Below are 16,796 nucleotides of genomic sequence, written 5' to 3'. Positions count from 1 at the left end.
CCCCCAAATTATGGGTAATATTTGGTAGGATAGGTATCAACATGGCCACGTACACTTATTTCCATCTTGGCAAATTTTATTCTGGAAAATTTTATTTTGCAACAATCCTGTAGATTCCTGTGCTGTTCCTTGAACACAGTGCATAAATGGTCTCATGGGAATAACTTGTAAGTAGTAAGCCTGCCAGCCCTATGTAGTACATCAACTGTAGCACTTACATGCAGGTTTACGTTGGGTATTTTGTATTTAAAGTAGCAGAGTTAATAATGATGAGACCAGACAAGGCAATATTAAAGTAGAGTCAAGTATTTTATTAGAACTACCAGGGTAGGAGAACTGGGAAACAGCACAAGAAAATGCATATCTTTCCATTGCTCATGTAGGAGCTCTTAACTTAGATGTTACATGCTGAGACTCAGGATCTGCTCCCAGCAGTTTAGAAACACAGGGAGGAAGGGGAATTCCCTTCTGGTAACAGCTGCTTACATGAGAACAAGATAGCCAATGGAGTAAACTACAAACCAAAAAACAAATCACATGCCCTACTCTGCCTGTCCCTACTAGCAACAAGTCTTAACAGTTAACCCTTTTCTGACAGTCAGCATCTTGACTCTTGCTGTTGACAAAGTCTAACAGTTTCAACCTGCTGTAAATTAATGGCTGTTATCCCTCTTTTTTACTCAGCTTCTGACACTCCAAGGTGTGAAATATGACAGTGTTTACTTGGAAGTGTTTGAGACAAATGGAGAATGATGTGACTGGCTGCAGATTTTGGTTCATGAATTTCATGTTTGAAAAAATCCTTATGAAATTCAAACACTCTCCCCCTCCTGCAAATATATGTTTTGTTTTAAAACTTCAGAGTTTCAAAATCTCAGTTTGGGTTCAGAGGGATCCTACTCACTTTGGTGATATAATTGGGTCAGCTGAAATTGTTTAACATCTTTCCATCTTCTTATTTGCTGATGAATAAACCATAATGATTAAATGCTGACTCTAATCCAACTCCCACTTGAGGCCATGGGGACTATTCTGATTGATTTAAGCTGACACAAAATAGAGCAAGGCCAGACAATTTGGGGGAGGGAGGGGTGGTTGCTTATCCAACTTGAAGAGAATTGCTAAGAGTGAACCCCAAAGAAAGCCAACTCATCTCAATTTGCAGATCCAGCAATTGGAACCAAGTTATCATTCTTTGCTTCAGTGGTGTGTGACAGAATTCTGTAACCTCAGAGAAAGTGATTGTAGGGTTGATTCTACCACATCTCATCTCCCAGCTGTGCATATCAAATTACTCAGCCTGGTTTTCCACCAGCAACATCTTATCCATTCATCTATTCATGTGTCACAATGCATACATTCAAAGCATGGTTGTCATAATTTTGCTTGGTGCTACTCTTCTAACTTTTGCAGTTTCCATGCATAAGATGCCCACTCTCTCTCCAAAAGTATCCCCTCTGGTTTATTTCTTTGTCTGCATCAGAACTTTCTTTTGGCATGTCTACTGGAGACCATTTGCGTCTTCAGTCTTTTAGCTGCCTTTCAGCCATGTTAAACTCATTAACATATAGGCATCTTTACTAATGAACTGCTAGCCTGAAGCAGATTTTTTAATGAATTGTTTTTATGAATTGTTTAGCTCTTAGGCAATTTAGGACTGGCTCATATACTCACCCCAAACTGAGATAAAGGATGTACACTGTAGTGTGTTGTCCTGCCGAGGACTGAGCTTGAGGTCCCAGGTAGGATCATGTCTGCACATGTATGTTCAGCTGAGGGGAATAGGCCTAGCGAGAGGTGATAACATAGCAAAATGGATTGACTTGCAGGAGGGCATTATGTGCTGGAATAAGATGCTTTATACAACATAGGGTGGGTGGGAGGGAAGCAGCTCCCGCGGCGTTCTTGGCGAAGAGGACGAGACCTGCGCACGTGGAGACTTAAATACTCTCCACAGGTCCCGCCCCACCCTTTACGCTGTGCGCGCTGCTGTCAGCGCACACACTAGAAAGCCTCTGAGAGGTCGCCTCTCCCTCCCAGCAAGCCCTCTGCCGTGTCAATGTTCGGCCGAGGTAAGTCTCGGCCGGGTCTTTGACTTGCAGGAGGGCATTATGTGCTGGAATAAGATGCGACACCAATGTTGGGATAAACAAGGCCACAGCTTTATTTACCTCCCCACGGGAGGGTTGGCACAGCATGGGAGAGGGAGCCTGACCTAGCAGTCAGCAGACTGTACCAACAACCCACGGAGTCCAGGGGCGCCCTGGGGACCCGCACCATTCCCCGCTGGGAGAGCAGATCCCCTTGCCTACTGAAGTCCACCACTAAGGGAAGCAACCTATGCAGGGGAGCCACCAGGCGTCGACCTGCTTTGACTGCCCCCAAGCCACCTGGTAAACGAGCCCCTGGCCTCCCAGCTGGGTAAGCCACGCTCGTATATGCGCCACCTCGTAGTGAGGCCCCAAACCCCAGGGAGTCCGATCGCATACCGGGCTCCCTGCCAACAGGCTCCATCCCATGCAAACCCACCACAGAATGAGGCCAAACAGGCCCTGTTCCCGCCAACCCTCCCTGAGCCACTTCCGTAACAGCAGGGCACTGAACTTCCCCTGCATTCCTTGGATGCTCCCAGGTCTGGCAATCGGACCCCATTTCTTTGGGAGAACAAGCAGCCTGCAGGGCAGGCAAAATACCTCGACCCTTGGATCACAGCACACTTTTATGATCAGACTCCTATGCTCCCATTGTTCCAGGGAGACTTAGCCTCAGATGAACTGAGATAATCCAGGGAGCCCGGGCATTGGGCCTCTAATGTGCCAGAGTCTGGCCACCTCAAGCCACAATATCCTGGCCAAGTTTCTAGATGCTGGTTCGAAGACCCAGGTGCATGACCTCTTTCTATCCTGCTGCATGGTCAGCACCGGCCGCACGCAGCATTGTCCTGGATGACATGCACTCCCCTGGACATAATGTTCAACAGTTTGGCCCAACTGTCTGTGTTTCAGGAGGCCCTGCCATGGGTTATCAGGTACATCAAGGGAACAACTGCAGCCAAGTACATTCAATCATCAACAGGGCACTGTTATGAGTAGCCTTCCTCCTAATGGTGTCCTAGAATCCGAGCTATGCCTTGCCATGGTGTCTGACCAGGTGACGCAAAGGCGATCTCCAACACCCCGGTGGGGAGGCATACAGCCTGAGACTGCAGCATCTACAGCTCGTCCAGAATATGACATCCTGCCCGCGCGTCCGGCACTGACATCATTGACATCCAACCTGGAACAGTTCAGAAGGTAGACACAGTGATTAGACATACAAGCTTCATACTAAGTGAAGGCCATCCCCTGGCCCGCTGGACTGCTAGGGGATGTGGGGGGAAAAACAGTAATCATATGACTCAAGTTCCCATGAATGCCATCTGCCAATGAGGTTGGGGAGCAGGGAAGGAAATCAAGCAGCACTCCATCTGCCCAGGTGCAGTTAACCCCTCTTTCCATCCGGACAGGGGGCAGAGCTGTCACTGAATCCGAAATATCCTCAAAAATGTCAAAGTGAAAAACACCTTGACTCAAACACATGCTTGTGAACTGTGGCATGTGGTTCAAAACTGTGCCACAGGCTTGTGGGTAGTCATGATGCCCTGTGTCCCCCAGAGACCTGTGTGCTGGGTTCCTCCCTCACCATGGCCCCGTGCCAGCTCCGTGGGCCGGGAAAGGAATGCCCGACTATGCCAAGACTGGACAAGCTGCCCTGCATCCCCCTTGAGGCCTTGGGCGAACTGTTATTGTCCTATTGTTGAGCTGGCACCCCTGATGATTGTTGCTATCCATCAGACAAGGTGACAAGTGGTCTCAGCCTGCATTAAACCCAACCCGTTGCGGCTACACATGGCCGGGTGGGTAGGAGGTGCCCCAATACCATGCAGCCTCTGTTGTATTAACCTATTCCCAGGCCTCAAGTGTTCTGGCCCTTTCCAAGTCTCGGCTCGACCCCAGGGAGACTCACCATCTCTTGGAAGAAAGCAAGGTTGGGGCACCATGCTTGGCAATGCTGCGCCTGGTGGCAAAAAAGGGGTGAGGGGTGAAAAACCTGCTGGCCACGATTTAGCCAACCACCACTGGATAAAGGACCAGCCAGCTCAGATGTAATAAGTAATAATGCCCATCCCAGCTGGCCACGGCATGAAGCCTGACACTGGCTGCTGAGCTGCCCCCTCCCTAGGCATGCCAATCTGCAGAGCTGTATGCCAATCCTGGAGTCACCGAGCCAGCTGCTTGTATTTCCAGGACACTTAGTATTATTTTTATTATTTGGGGGGGGGGGGGCTGACTTGCCAGCATGCCAATGCTGTCATGCTGTGCTTGTGTCCTTCATGTTATCTCAAGAAGACCTACCTGATGATGAGGCACCATGTTGCCTCCCCGTACTTACGGCTCCCCATTTGGGGTCCCCTCTCCCAGGCTCCAAACTGGCACAAACTGAGTGGCCTTGCTTTGAAGGTTGCCATGGTCCTATAGGAAACTACCTGGGTACAAAGAGGGCAGCTGTCCTGGATACTGTTAATGAATGTACCTGCATGGATAATGATGAACAAGCATGCCTAGTGCGGAGGCCCGGGGCCCAGTTGCCACCCTTGTCCCCACGGTCCTCCCGTGACTTGGCACTTCCACTTCACCAGGGGTCCCCATGGTGTGTTGCCCTGGAAGGATATCCTTGGCTTTAAATGCTGACCTCGTGGCTCCAGCTGGCCATAGCCCTCCAGGGGTTGAGGCAGAGGCTCTATGCTTGCCCATGGTCCTTTTTTCTGGGGCAAGAAACAAGTTATGTTCCCATGGCTTCAGTTACCTTCCCCATGTCTGAACGAAATAGACTCTGGGGGTAAGAGTCTTATATGCCACTTTACCCTTCTTAAAGTCTCAAAGCAGCTTGCCACCCCCTTCCCTTTCCTCTCCCCACAACAGACACCCTATGAGGGAGGGGAGGCTGAGAGAGGAGAAGAGTTGGCTCTTATATGCCACTTTTTTCTAACGGAAGAATTCTTTCAGCGGATTACAATCTCCATCCCTTTCCCCACACAGACATTTCCCGTGAGGGAGGTGAGGCTGAGAGAGTCCTGATATACCTGCTCTGTCAGAGCAGCATTCTCAGTGCTGTGGCAAGCCCAAGGTCACCCAGATGGCTGCATATGGGGAAGCGGGAAATCGAACCCAGCTCACCAGATTAAAAGTCTGCACTCTTAATTACTAAACCAAGCTGTGTCTTGGTGTAGAAGAAACTAATAAAGCCCTGATCTCACTGCTCGGTCTGAAGATCTGTGCAGTGCTATGAAGAGAGTCCCCAGCTGGTTGCATGCATCACAGTGGGGATTAAACCAACCCAACCAGATTGGCATCAATGCCTGTGCCACAGACCCAAGGTGGCCGCAGCTGTGCCAAGCCTGCTTGTATCTGGAATCTCATGTAGCAGGCTGACCTGCCCCAGGTGCCTGGAGTAGGTTGGAGGGCGGGAGCCTGCCTTCCCATGTCCCTTTTGTTTATGCTGGGGGAGGGGGGGTTCAGGGACTCTCACTAAATGGTGAATGCCTGATGGCCTGTAGATCATATCTCGAGTTGCCAAGGGCCATCCCACCATTATGATTTCAAATTATTCATTACATAATCATTTTTCCCTGCAAGTGAAACAACGGTTACTCAGGGTCTTAGTATTGTCTGCCCTGGGTCCATCTAGGCTCGAAGCAACCCTCCTGGGAGACCGAGCATGAATGTGAGAAACCACCTTAATTGCTTCAGCCTCTATCCAAATGCAGGTGATATCAACAGTCCAAACTGACAGCAGCTCACCCCTTGCCAATTCCATTGAAGTGGGAGATGCTCGGGATGGAATTTGCCATGTGATCGCGGAGGCTCTGACACTGAGCCAAAGCCCCTTTCCCGCATCCAAACCAGGCTGGATTCTGGAGAATTTAGGTGGAGAGATCATGTGGGCATGAAATTGAGTCACCATGTGTGACAGGTAATTGTGAGCTCCTGCATAAAGCAGAGGGTTGGACTAGATGACTCTGATTATCACTACCCACTCTATTTCTGGAATTATGCTGCAGAGGGAATGGGGGGCGGTCCCAATGCGCCAATACAGGGCACAGGGTCTGACCCTCCCCCAAGCTGGACAGTGTGGGGATTCACACCTTCCAAGAGCTGACTGCTGTGTGCCATAAAAAGTGCATGTGGGAGGGCCACATGAGTGGGGGGGGGCAGCTAATATAACAGCTGCAATGCTGCCCATGAAATCTCTCCCCTTGCAAACATGGTGTGGGAAGTCTGGGGGGGAATGACCCACGTATCCCTGGGCCGCTCTCTCCGCCTCTGCCGCTACCTGGCATGATGCATTCCCTGATCCTCATCTGTCTTAAGGGTGGAAGAGGGGTGGATTCTTGCTGTCCCAGCCCCCTGCCAAGTGCAAAAGGGCTGGACCGCAGTGAGGCGGGCGGCTGCTGCGCCCAGCAAGCCGCTCCTGCCTCAAAGGGCCTGACTTACCAGGACGAGTATCTGCACGTCTACTCAGAGCTAGAAAAGCCCCTCCCCGCGGACAGGGGCAGCGGGGTGCACACAAGCCGCGGTCTGTAGAGCTCACTCAGCTGCTCTCAGCACCTGTCCTTAATCAGGCTGGTGCTGAGGGAGCTGCACAGAGACACTCGATCCTCGCGGCTTGCCTCATGCAGCTCGGCTCGACAACGGCAGCCTCTCAGTCCCCAGCCCACTGCGCGAGCAGTGGACAGAGCAGCTGAGTGCTTTGAAGCAGGCGGACACCAAGCCTAACGAGCCGTTTATGCCTTCAGGGTCTGACCTGCCAGGGGGAGAATCGGCCTCTTTGCACAGAGCCCGATGAGCTTACTTAGCAGCACAGGGGGGGGGTGCACCCACGAGCCCCAGGTCCGCAAGGCCCATCCAGCCTCTCTTCAACACCCGCCCAAAATCAGGCTGGTGCTGTGAGAGCTGCCCTGGGCCTCCGGCCCTTTCGGCTCACCTCGTGTAGCTCCTGAACGCCACAGGGAGCAAGCAGCTCCCGCAGCATTCTTGGCGAAGAGGACGAGACCTGCGCACATGGAGACTTAAATACTCTCCACAGGTCCCACCCCACTTTTTACGCTGTGCGCGCTGCTGTCAGCGCGCACACTAGAAAGCCTCTGAGAGGTCGCCTCTCCCTCCCAGCAAGCCCTCCGCTGTGTCAATGTTCGGCCGAGGTAAGTCTCGGCCAGGTCTTTGTTTGCCAACGTTTACAAGGTGATTACACCATTGAGAACTCAAGGCAGACAACAGGTCTATAGTCTCTGGCCAGGACGCAACTTAAGATCACGTCTCAGGCCAGAAACCTGGGGGTGACCATGGCACAGGTCAAACAGGTAGCTGGCCAGGCATTTTTCCATCTCCGCCAGGCTCGGCTCCTAGCGCCCTATCTGTCCTCTGAACACTTGGCCACAGTGATCCCTGCAACGATCACCTCCAGATTAGATTTCTGTAATTCGCTCTAAACTGGCCTCCCTTTGGGCTTGATCCAGAAACTGTAACTGGTCCAAAATGTGGCTGCTAGGGTCCTCACGGCTACACCTTGGAGGGCTCATATCCAGCCAGTGCTGAGGCAGCTGCATTGGCTACCGGTTATCTTCCGGATCAGGTTCAAGGTTTTGGTTTTGACCTTGAAGGCCATCCGTGGTTTGGGCCCAGTGTATATGAGGGACCACCTATTGCCCTATGCCCCCCGCAGGGCCTTACGCTCTGCGGGGGCTAGCCTATTGGTCATTCCAGGTCCCAAGGAAGCTTGCCTGGCCTCGACCAGGGCCAGGGCCTTTTTGGTCCTGGCCCCATCCTGGTGGCATGAACTCCCAGAAGAGCTGCGGGCCATGCAGGAATTGTCATCATTCCACAGGGCCTGCAAGATGGAGCTCTTCCGCCAGGCTTTCGGTTGAGGACGGGCAGCAAGAAGATCTAGTTCCCCTCACAAATGTGACGGTTGCGTCTGTCATCTGCCCCCTCCCTTTCCCTTCTTAGTGGGTGTGGAATTGGGTTAGTTATATTGAATTTTGTCGCCATTCTTGTCTTAACTTTTGTACTAATTGCATTATGTTTTACTAGCCAAAAAGCCCATTGCACGCAAAAATGCAATGGGCGCTAGCAGCCCCCAAGAGTGAGAGTGGGTATGGGGGGGACTACCTTCGCGGCTGGTGAGTCCTGGTGTTTCGGTAGGAGACCCGGTGTTTCAGCTGGATTCCTGCTCTTTCGTTGGTGGCGTCCAGACGCGGCGAGAGGCGGCTGCCCCTCTGGCTGGCTCCGTGACCAGGGAGGCCACTCCGCAGGGCGGGAGAAGGCTGCCCAGCCCCCCCCCCCACCCGAAGCTCTCTTTAGGCTTCTCCCGGCCTCCGGAGCGCCCTCGGCACGTCTATGACGCGGCGAGGGCGCTCCGCAGGCTGGGAGAATGCTGCCCAGCCCCCCCCCGAAGCTCTCTTTAGGCTTCTCCCGGCCTCCGGAGTGCCCTCGCCGCGTCTATGACGCGGCGAGGGCGCTCCGCAGGCCGGGAGAATGCTGCCCAGCCCCCCCGAAGCTCTCTTTAGGCTTCTCCCGGCCTCCGGAGTGCCCTCGCCGTGTCTATGACGCAGCGAGGGCGCTCCGCAGGCCGGGTGAATGCTGCCCAGCCCCCCCACCCGAAGCTCTCTCTAGGCTTCTCCCGGCCTCCGGAGCGCCCTCGGCACGTCTATGACGCAGCGAGGGCGCTCCACAGGCCGGGAGAATGCTGCCCAGCCCCCCCCCCGAAGCTCTCTTTAGGCTTCTCCCGGCCTCCGGAGCGCCCTCGCCGCGTCTATGACGCGGCGAGGGCGCTCCGCAGGCCGGGAGAATGCTGCCCAGCCCCCCCGAAGCTCTCTTTAGGCTTCTCCCGGCCTCCTGAGTGCCCTCGCCGTGTCTATGACGCAGCGAGGGCGCTCCGCAGGCCGGGTGAATGCTGCCCAGCCCCCCCACCCGAAGCTCTCTTTAGGCTTCTCCCGGCCTCCGGAGCACCCTCGGCACGTCTATGACGCAGCGAGGGCGCTCCACAGGCCGGGAGAATGCTGCCCAGCCCCCCCCCCGAAGCTCTCTTTAGGCTTCTCCCGGCCTCCGGAGTGCCCTCGCCGTGTCTATGACGCGGCGAGGGCGCTCCGCAGGCCGGGAGAATGCTGCCCAGCCCCCCCGAAGCTCTCTTTAGGCTTCTCCCGGCCTCCGGAGTGCCCTCGCCGTGTCTATGACGCAGCGAGGGCGCTCCGCAGGCCGGGTGAATGCTGCCCAGCCCCCCCACCCGAAGCTCTCTTTAGGCTTCTCCCGGCCTCCGGAGCACCCTCGGCACGTCTATGACGCAGCGAGGGCGCTCCACAGGCCGGGAGAATGCTGCCCAGCCCCCCCCCCCCCGAAGCTCTCTTTAGGCTTCTCCCGGCCTCCGGAGCGCCCTCGCCGCGTCTATGACGCGGCGAGGGCGCTCCGCAGGCTGGGAGAATGCTGCCCAGCCCCCCCCGAAGCTCTCTTTAGGCTTCTCCCGGCCTCCGGAGTGCCCTCGCCGCGTCTATGACGCGGCGAGGGCGCTCCGCAGGCCGGGAGAATGCTGCCCAGCCCCCCCGAAGCTCTCTTTAGGCTTCTCCCGGCCTCCGGAGTGCCCTCGCCGTGTCTATGACGCAGCGAGGGCGCTCCGCAGGCCGGGTGAATGCTGCCCAGCCCCCCCACCCGAAGCTCTCTTTAGGCTTCTCCCGGCCTCCGGAGCACCCTCGCCGCGTCTATGACGCAGCGAGGGCGCTCCGCAGGCTGGGAGAATGCTGCCCAGCCCCCCCGAAGCTCTCTTTAGGCTTCTCCCGGCCTCCGGAGTGCCCTCGCCGCGTCTATGACGCGGCGAGGGCGCTCCGCAGGCCGGGAGAATGCTGCCCAGCCCCCCCGAAGCTCTCTTTAGGCTTCTCCCGGCCTCCGGAGTGCCCTCGCCGTGTCTATGACGCAGCGAGGGCGCTCCGCAGGCCGGGTGAATGCTGCCCAGCCCCCCCACCCGAAGCTCTCTTTAGGCTTCTCCCGGCCTCCGGAGCACCCTCGCCGCGTCTATGACGCGGCGAGGGCGCTCCGCAGGCCGGGTGAATGCTGCCCAGCCCCCCCCACCCGAAGCTCTCTTTAGGCTTCTCCCGGCCTCCGGAACGCCCTCGCCGCGTCTATGACGCGGCGAGGGCGCTCCGCGGGCCGGGAGAAGGCTGGCCGGGCCACCCCCCCCAGGCCGGGAGCAACTGCGAGCCGCGCTGCGCGGGGCTCGCAGTTGCTGGGAATCGGAGGGACCAATCGGCAGGCGCTTCGCGCCTGCCAATTGGTCCCTCTGATTGTCTGTCATGAGGAAGGGTCCAATCCGGACCCTTCCTCATCCCGGACACATCCCGCCTCAGAACGGCTTACTATTTTATTTAGTCCGTGGCGCCCGCGGGGCGCCACGGGCGGTGTACAGATTATTCTTTTATTGTTTCAGGGGATTGGTTTTTATGTGACCCGCCTTGAGCCTCCAGGGGGAGGCGGGATATAAATTAAACAACAACAACAAGAACAACAATCTTTATTGGAAGGAAAATAATAAAATAGACAAAAAATATATCTAGCATACTAGAAATCAGGCGTATAGGGACAATTAGAGTGGTAAAAGTGGTTTCAATATAGTTACCGGTCTTGAAGAGTAGAGAGGCAGAGAGCAACAATATGAACCAGTGTGAAGGGTGTTTCCAATGGGTCCAGAATCAGAAAGCATGAGGTAGCTTAGTGAAGCAACTGTTTATATATGTTTTTGGGGAGGGGACTATGTGATGTTGCCCAGATGAGCACCTGATGGAATTTTCCATGGAGCAGGATGTTGGGCAATGCCCTGGCCAAGTCCTGAGATGGGCATTAATGCGCTTAGACAAAGAAGTTAATGGGTTTAAGAAAGGAAGCCATCATGTCTCAATAGGTCTAGGTATTGAGTTTGGGAGAGAGATTTCCCCTAGTAGAAGGGCCAAGCATGAGTCATATGTGAAAGACAAAGAGGTTTGCCTAGGAGCCCCTGAGCAAACAGATTTTAGCCAGGATGCTGAATCAGAAGAAGAAGAGTTGGTTCTTATATGCCGCTTTTCCCTACCCGAAGGAGGCTCAAAGCGGCTTACAGTCGCCTTCCCATTCCTCTCCCCACAACAGACACCCTGTGAGGTGGGTGAGGCTGAGAGAGCCCTGAGATTCCTGCCGGGTCAGAACAGTTTTATCAGTGTCATGGTGAGCCCAAGGTCACCCAGCTGGTTGCATGTGGGAGAGCGCAGAATCGAACCCGGCATGCCAGATTAGAAGTCCGCACTCCTAACCACTACACCAAACTGGCTCTCTCAGCAATCAGCAATACAATGGGGTGGAGGAGGAAAGCAATTCCTGAGTCAAGCTGTACCTGTGATTCCCAACTTATAGTGAAAGAAAAGCTGAAGAGAGGGGTCCAAGATGGAGTTATTTCCAGCAGTGTCTTATCAAGTTTTTACAAGGTTGGGCTTTGGCACAAGCCTAGACTTCTGAGCAGTACTACTGGTTGTAGAAAGACAGGGTGCCAGCCTATGAGGCAGGGGTCCTGCCATACTTAACAATATATATGTTGGGGTTTTCAGAGAGTTTTTCAGTTCAGGTCAGTTCTTCTTGTACCATGTTGGGGTCACAATAAAGAGCTCAAATCACTTCCAGTGCCTGTGTCTATGTGTGAACCCATGAATTTAACTTACCCGATGCCCTTTTCATTTCTTAGTTTGGTGTGCCCTTTTAAAAGCAGTTTGTTGTATCTTTAATGTCATGTATCTTTAAACTTAATTTATATACAATTGATATTAAAATGGAGGTTTTTGTATAATTACCTGGGAAACTTCAGCATGAGGAAATATAAAGGGCTGTTAAAACAAGCCCTCGTTTTTTTTTTAATTACTCTTTTACCATACTGCCTCCATTTTGCCCCATTACTTCTATTTTTGAGATGGGACCTGCATTCCTCCATGTTGTTCACAAGTCTAGGTAAGCAAGTCTTTGCCCTGCAGAGAGAGAGAGAGAGAGAGAGAGAGAGAGAGAGAGAGAGAGAGAGAGAGGAGGAGGAGGAGGAGAGCCAACCTACCTGTGTTCAGTTCTCCACCTTACAGCTTTAATTTGCCAGTGGCTGCTAACTCTTCTACTTCTTGATTGGGATCCTGCCTAAATACCCTCTGTAATAGGGGACAGATGTGGTTTTTTTCTTCTTTTTTTGAAGAAAACCGTTATTTTGTGAGCTGCTTTCCATCCCTTCATAACACATGCCTCTAGTTTTTCCCTTGGGGGTTTACTTGTTACCCAGCTACTTAGTTTCATGCATAATTTTCAATTCTCAATTGTGTCTCTGAATCAATAGTTATAAATCTCCCCTCCTCTGCCTTTCCTTGCCTCCTCACTCCTTCCTCTCCATACCCTTGCTCAGACTCCTGGTGCATGAAATCAATCTCCCGTCTATCCAGGTAGCTAAATTCCCCTGAATTTTGCTGTGTGGCATTATTTCTCCTTTAATAAACTTTATTTCCAATTTTATCCTGTTTGAACTCTCTTTACCATTTCCAGACTTGCAGCAGCACTTTATCACCCAGTCGAGGATCCTTTTTGCTCAATCATTGCTCCAACTGGCGTTTGAAGGTTGCTGGATGGAAAGGAATCGAAGAGTACTTCTCCCCAAGGCATTTTTGCTTCAAGACGGGATAAAACCTAAACCAGCTGCTGTAGGATTGAGAGGCTGTGCAAGAGCGGTAGTTTCTCCTCACTGGATTTCTGAGTCCAGCGTGTGGACTATGGGCTCTGTTTGAAGAGTAGGATCACCTTCACAAGGATATGTCTTGAAGATATACGTGTTAGACAACATTTAGTGACAATCTCCTCCAAAAGAAGCAAAATGGAAACATTTTGTTAGCATTCCTTGCAGAGATCTTTGACCACTATCGTGCATAACATCATGCGTCTGAACAACCTGAATATATATATTCTGGGTTCCCATAAGAAAAGAGATGAGAGATTAGTAAGAACTGGGTAAATGCTGGTATAGATGGGTCTGCAAATAAATGATTACATTCTTATGGAAGGGGGCATGTGCATTAGGTAAAGCACTCAGCAGTTCACCTTTCTGAGCAACAAATGCTCCATAGTTCTCTCAGTCTGGAAATCTTCAGGGGAATTCAGATCCTATAATGTACCATTTTCTTCTACCCCCCTCCCCTCCCCAGTGATTCTTCTTTTTTTGGAAGTTTACAACTGGTGTAGTGGCTGTGACACTTTATTTATGATTAATATGTCTCTTCCTATCTCAGACTTCCCAGCAACCATTTATGTGATATGCACTGAATATTGCAGACCATTCATGGCAGCTGCAGGTGACTTTGGTAGGGCTTTGACTGTGTGTAAAACAACTGCTCACCTTCTCCCTGTCAAGGGGCAGTCAACCCTGGCAGGGGCTCATGGGGATTGTAGTCCATGAACATCTGGAGGACCATAGGTAGACTACCCCTGAAGTAGAATATTGCTGTGAGGATGTTTGCATGGTAACTTGACACTCTTCAAGCTACTATGGGAACACTAGAAATTGGTCCTAGTGGGAGGGGGGACCATGTTACTATCTATGAAAAGATAACCCTGTGCTATCCATATATCTACAGAGTATGTTCATTTGCACGTGAGTATCAGTGTTGGAGAATTTTTGATTCTAGCACTGAGTCAGGAAGAGAAGATGCTGCAACAAGGAACGTGCTGTGGCTTGGGAGTATTGTTCCAGTTAAAGGCCTCAGGCAGCAGCTATAGGAAAAGGCCATACAGTGCCTGAGTGCCTGGACAATGCTTACCAATCAGAGTAGACAATGCTAACTTTGAGGGCTGTTGATTTGGTTTGGCACAAGACAGCATCCCATCTTCCACAGGATTGGCAGCTGTGCCCTGCTAAACTTCTGCTTAGGAGAGAGAAACCCTATCAGATTAAGAACCCAGTTTAGTAACAATCATATAGTAAATTGAGATTTCCAGGCAAAATCCTTGAAAAATAATGCTTCAAGTTGTACTGGCTTTGTTTATAAGTCCCAGCTTTAAACTCTGGTGGGCTTTGACGTATCTACTGCATCTGAATGCATGTTATAGATTGGTGCCAGGTATATTTTGCCATATATATTGTTGGTAGGCATGGTGTTCCTCTTCTAAAAAAACCCACACCATATGGGTCTGTACTAGCACTCAAGCATTTCTATTCTGAATTATGTTTTCACAAGAACACACAGCAAAGCAAAATGATTCAGTATATTTCACGCCATCACTGTGACCCAGGAGCACTAAGAATTGAGAAGGATTCACATGTTGCCATTAAGCATCCACTTATTTTAGTATGTCTGTCTACCAACCAGGTGAGGCAGGGTGGCAGCGCTGTTCTTGAGAAGTCACCCTCTTCTGTGAGGGCTCGGAGACCAAAAGTCTGAAGCAGCCAGTTGTGTTAGTGATGGAAGCAGACATCCAGAGAAAACAAAACAACAAATTAAGATGGATAAAGAAGGGGCCAGGTAGATTTTGTGGGGAAAAGAGCTTCATATCATATATTACAATGCCCACAAACAAAATCAGACTGGCTGGGCATTTGCTTTGATGCATTCATTGACATTTCCTGTTGCTGCCTAGATAAAACTGAAAGCTAATCCATGCCACCCATGTTTATCCTAGAGGGGAGTGCCACAAAATGGGATACTGATTCCTGCATGTAGTTGCCTTCATAATGTGTACAGGCAAAAGGGACAGTCTTTTCAATGGAAGGGCTGCGTCAAGGCACTGCCAGGCATTTATATTTTCATTTTCTTGCTGAGCTGAGGAAATAACTCTTAGTTTAGTTTATCAGAAAATGACAGAACTTAATATTACGGCTGAGATGACTCCCTCCTCTTCTTTTTGAAATGCAACTGCATTGTTTTCTGCAGACATCTTTGACTTCCATCGGAAACCTAAATAAGCTGTTGAGGAAGAGATGGTACTTAAATAGCTCTAATTAGCAGACGCTCTGGTTTAAGTTCTTATAGGTAAAGGTAAAGGTCTCCCCTGTGCAAGCACCGAGTCATGTCTGACCCTTGGAGTGACGCCCTCCAGCGTTTTCATGGCAGACTCAATACGGGGTGGTTTGCCAGTGCCTTCCCCAGTCATTACCGTTTACCCCCCAGCAGCAAGCTGGGTCCTCATTTTACCGACCTCGGAAGGATGGAAGGCTGAGTCAACCTTGAGCCGGCTGCTGGGATCGAACTCCCAGCCTCACGGGCAGAGCTTTCAGACTGCATTTCTGCTGCTTTACCACTCTGCGCCACAAGAGGCTCTTGCAGGTAATTTATACAAAATACTGGCAGCACTTTGGACGCATTAGCTTGATGGGGAGGAAAAGGAGGTCAGCATTCACTTGAAATATGCCTGTTATTAGCAGCACTTCTCAGCATCTCTGCGAGGCATAATTTAAAAACAATTTTTCTGAATTGCACCATCTGGAAGAAAAAAAATCAATAATATATTTACATGAGCCTCAGTAGCTCCAGCTGACTACAGCTTGAGTATATGTAGTGTATATTGCTTCACCATTTACAATATAGATCCAGAGGAGATACTGTCTTGGCACAGGGACAAAAAACACAGCCTGAATTTCAGTACAGCTTCTTGGGGAAGTGAGTGTTGCTATCAGTCTGACTGGCAGGGAGAGCTTGCTTCCTGCAGATGCTTTAATCTGTGCTAAGTTGCATTGATCTCTAGCTGAACTGGGGATGGTAACATGAATGTGGGATTGCTCCAGTTTGCAGGAGTATAGACGATAATGCAGAATCACGCATTCAGAGCTAAGTACCACTCTTCTCCCATTTATAACTCAGTATACCAAGGAATTCCAAGGTCACTTGCTATGCAGAGGAAAGCAGTTCTCTTGCCTTGAAAATACCATCAGGGGTCACTATAAGTCAGCTGTGACTTGATAGCACTTCCCCCCCCCCACACACACACTAATGCAAAGGGAGCAAAAAAAATCTTGTTGCTCTATATTGACGCTTTACCTGCTGACCAGCCATTTCCCCTCATTCTTCTACAACCTTTTTGCGGTTGAGGACTGCCTCCGGGGGTGGGGGAGAGCGGGCGGCCCGGGCGCCGCGCCTGCGTGGCAGCTGTGTGCAAACGTGCATGCACAGAGTTGCCGCGCATGGGCGTTTGTGTCCACCAGCGTGCCAGCAGCCGCACCTGCCTCTTCCCCCCCTCTCGTAGCGAGAAGCTAGCCAGGCTGCGAGCGAAGTGGCCACTTTGGCGACTGCTTCGCTTGTGGCCTGGTGAGCTTCTCGCTGCGGTGGGGGGAGGCAGGCGCGGCCGCCGCCGGCCAGGTACCGAGGCCTTCGTGGCCTAGTACCGGGCCGCAGACTGGGGGGTTGACGACCCCCATTCTACAGTTTAGAGAACAACCAGTATGGTGCAGTGGTTAGGTTTGAGAGACCTGAGTGTGTATACCCAATCTGACAAAGTTTCACCCTTCTTTGCTTACTAAAGTCAAGTGAAAGATGACACTGTGAGTGACTTAAGGACAGCCATTCAATCTCAGCTTAGATCCTAGAATCATAGAGTTGGGAGGGGCCATATAGGTCTTCTAGTCCAACCCCCTGTTCAATGCAGGATCATCCTAAAGTATCCATGATAAGTGTCCAGACACTCTTTAAAGACTTTCAGTGAAGGGGAAGTCACTACCTCACTAGGCAGCCATTT

At 51.5% G+C, this 16,796-nt stretch overlaps 1 long non-coding RNA gene across 1 annotated transcript in view; it reads left to right on the top strand.

Annotated features, from left to right (window-relative positions):
* LOC143831273 (uncharacterized) overlaps positions 1 to 15,166 on the top strand; it is a 37,025-nt gene extending 21,859 nt beyond the window's left edge. Inside the window, exon 3 of the long non-coding RNA XR_013228781.1 lies at positions 12,624 to 15,166. This is a non-coding gene — a long non-coding RNA (uncharacterized LOC143831273). The remainder of the gene's footprint in view (positions 1 to 12,623) is intronic.
* Positions 15,167 to 16,796: the final 1,630 nt, after the last annotated feature.

The sequence above is a fragment of the Paroedura picta genome, chromosome 3 (genome assembly GCF_049243985.1).
Source record: "Paroedura picta isolate Pp20150507F chromosome 3, Ppicta_v3.0, whole genome shotgun sequence".
Lineage (NCBI taxonomy): Eukaryota > Metazoa > Chordata > Lepidosauria > Squamata > Gekkonidae > Paroedura > Paroedura picta.
The sequence above is the reverse complement of the archived record's forward strand: the minus strand, read 5'-3'. Positions and strand labels throughout refer to the sequence as shown.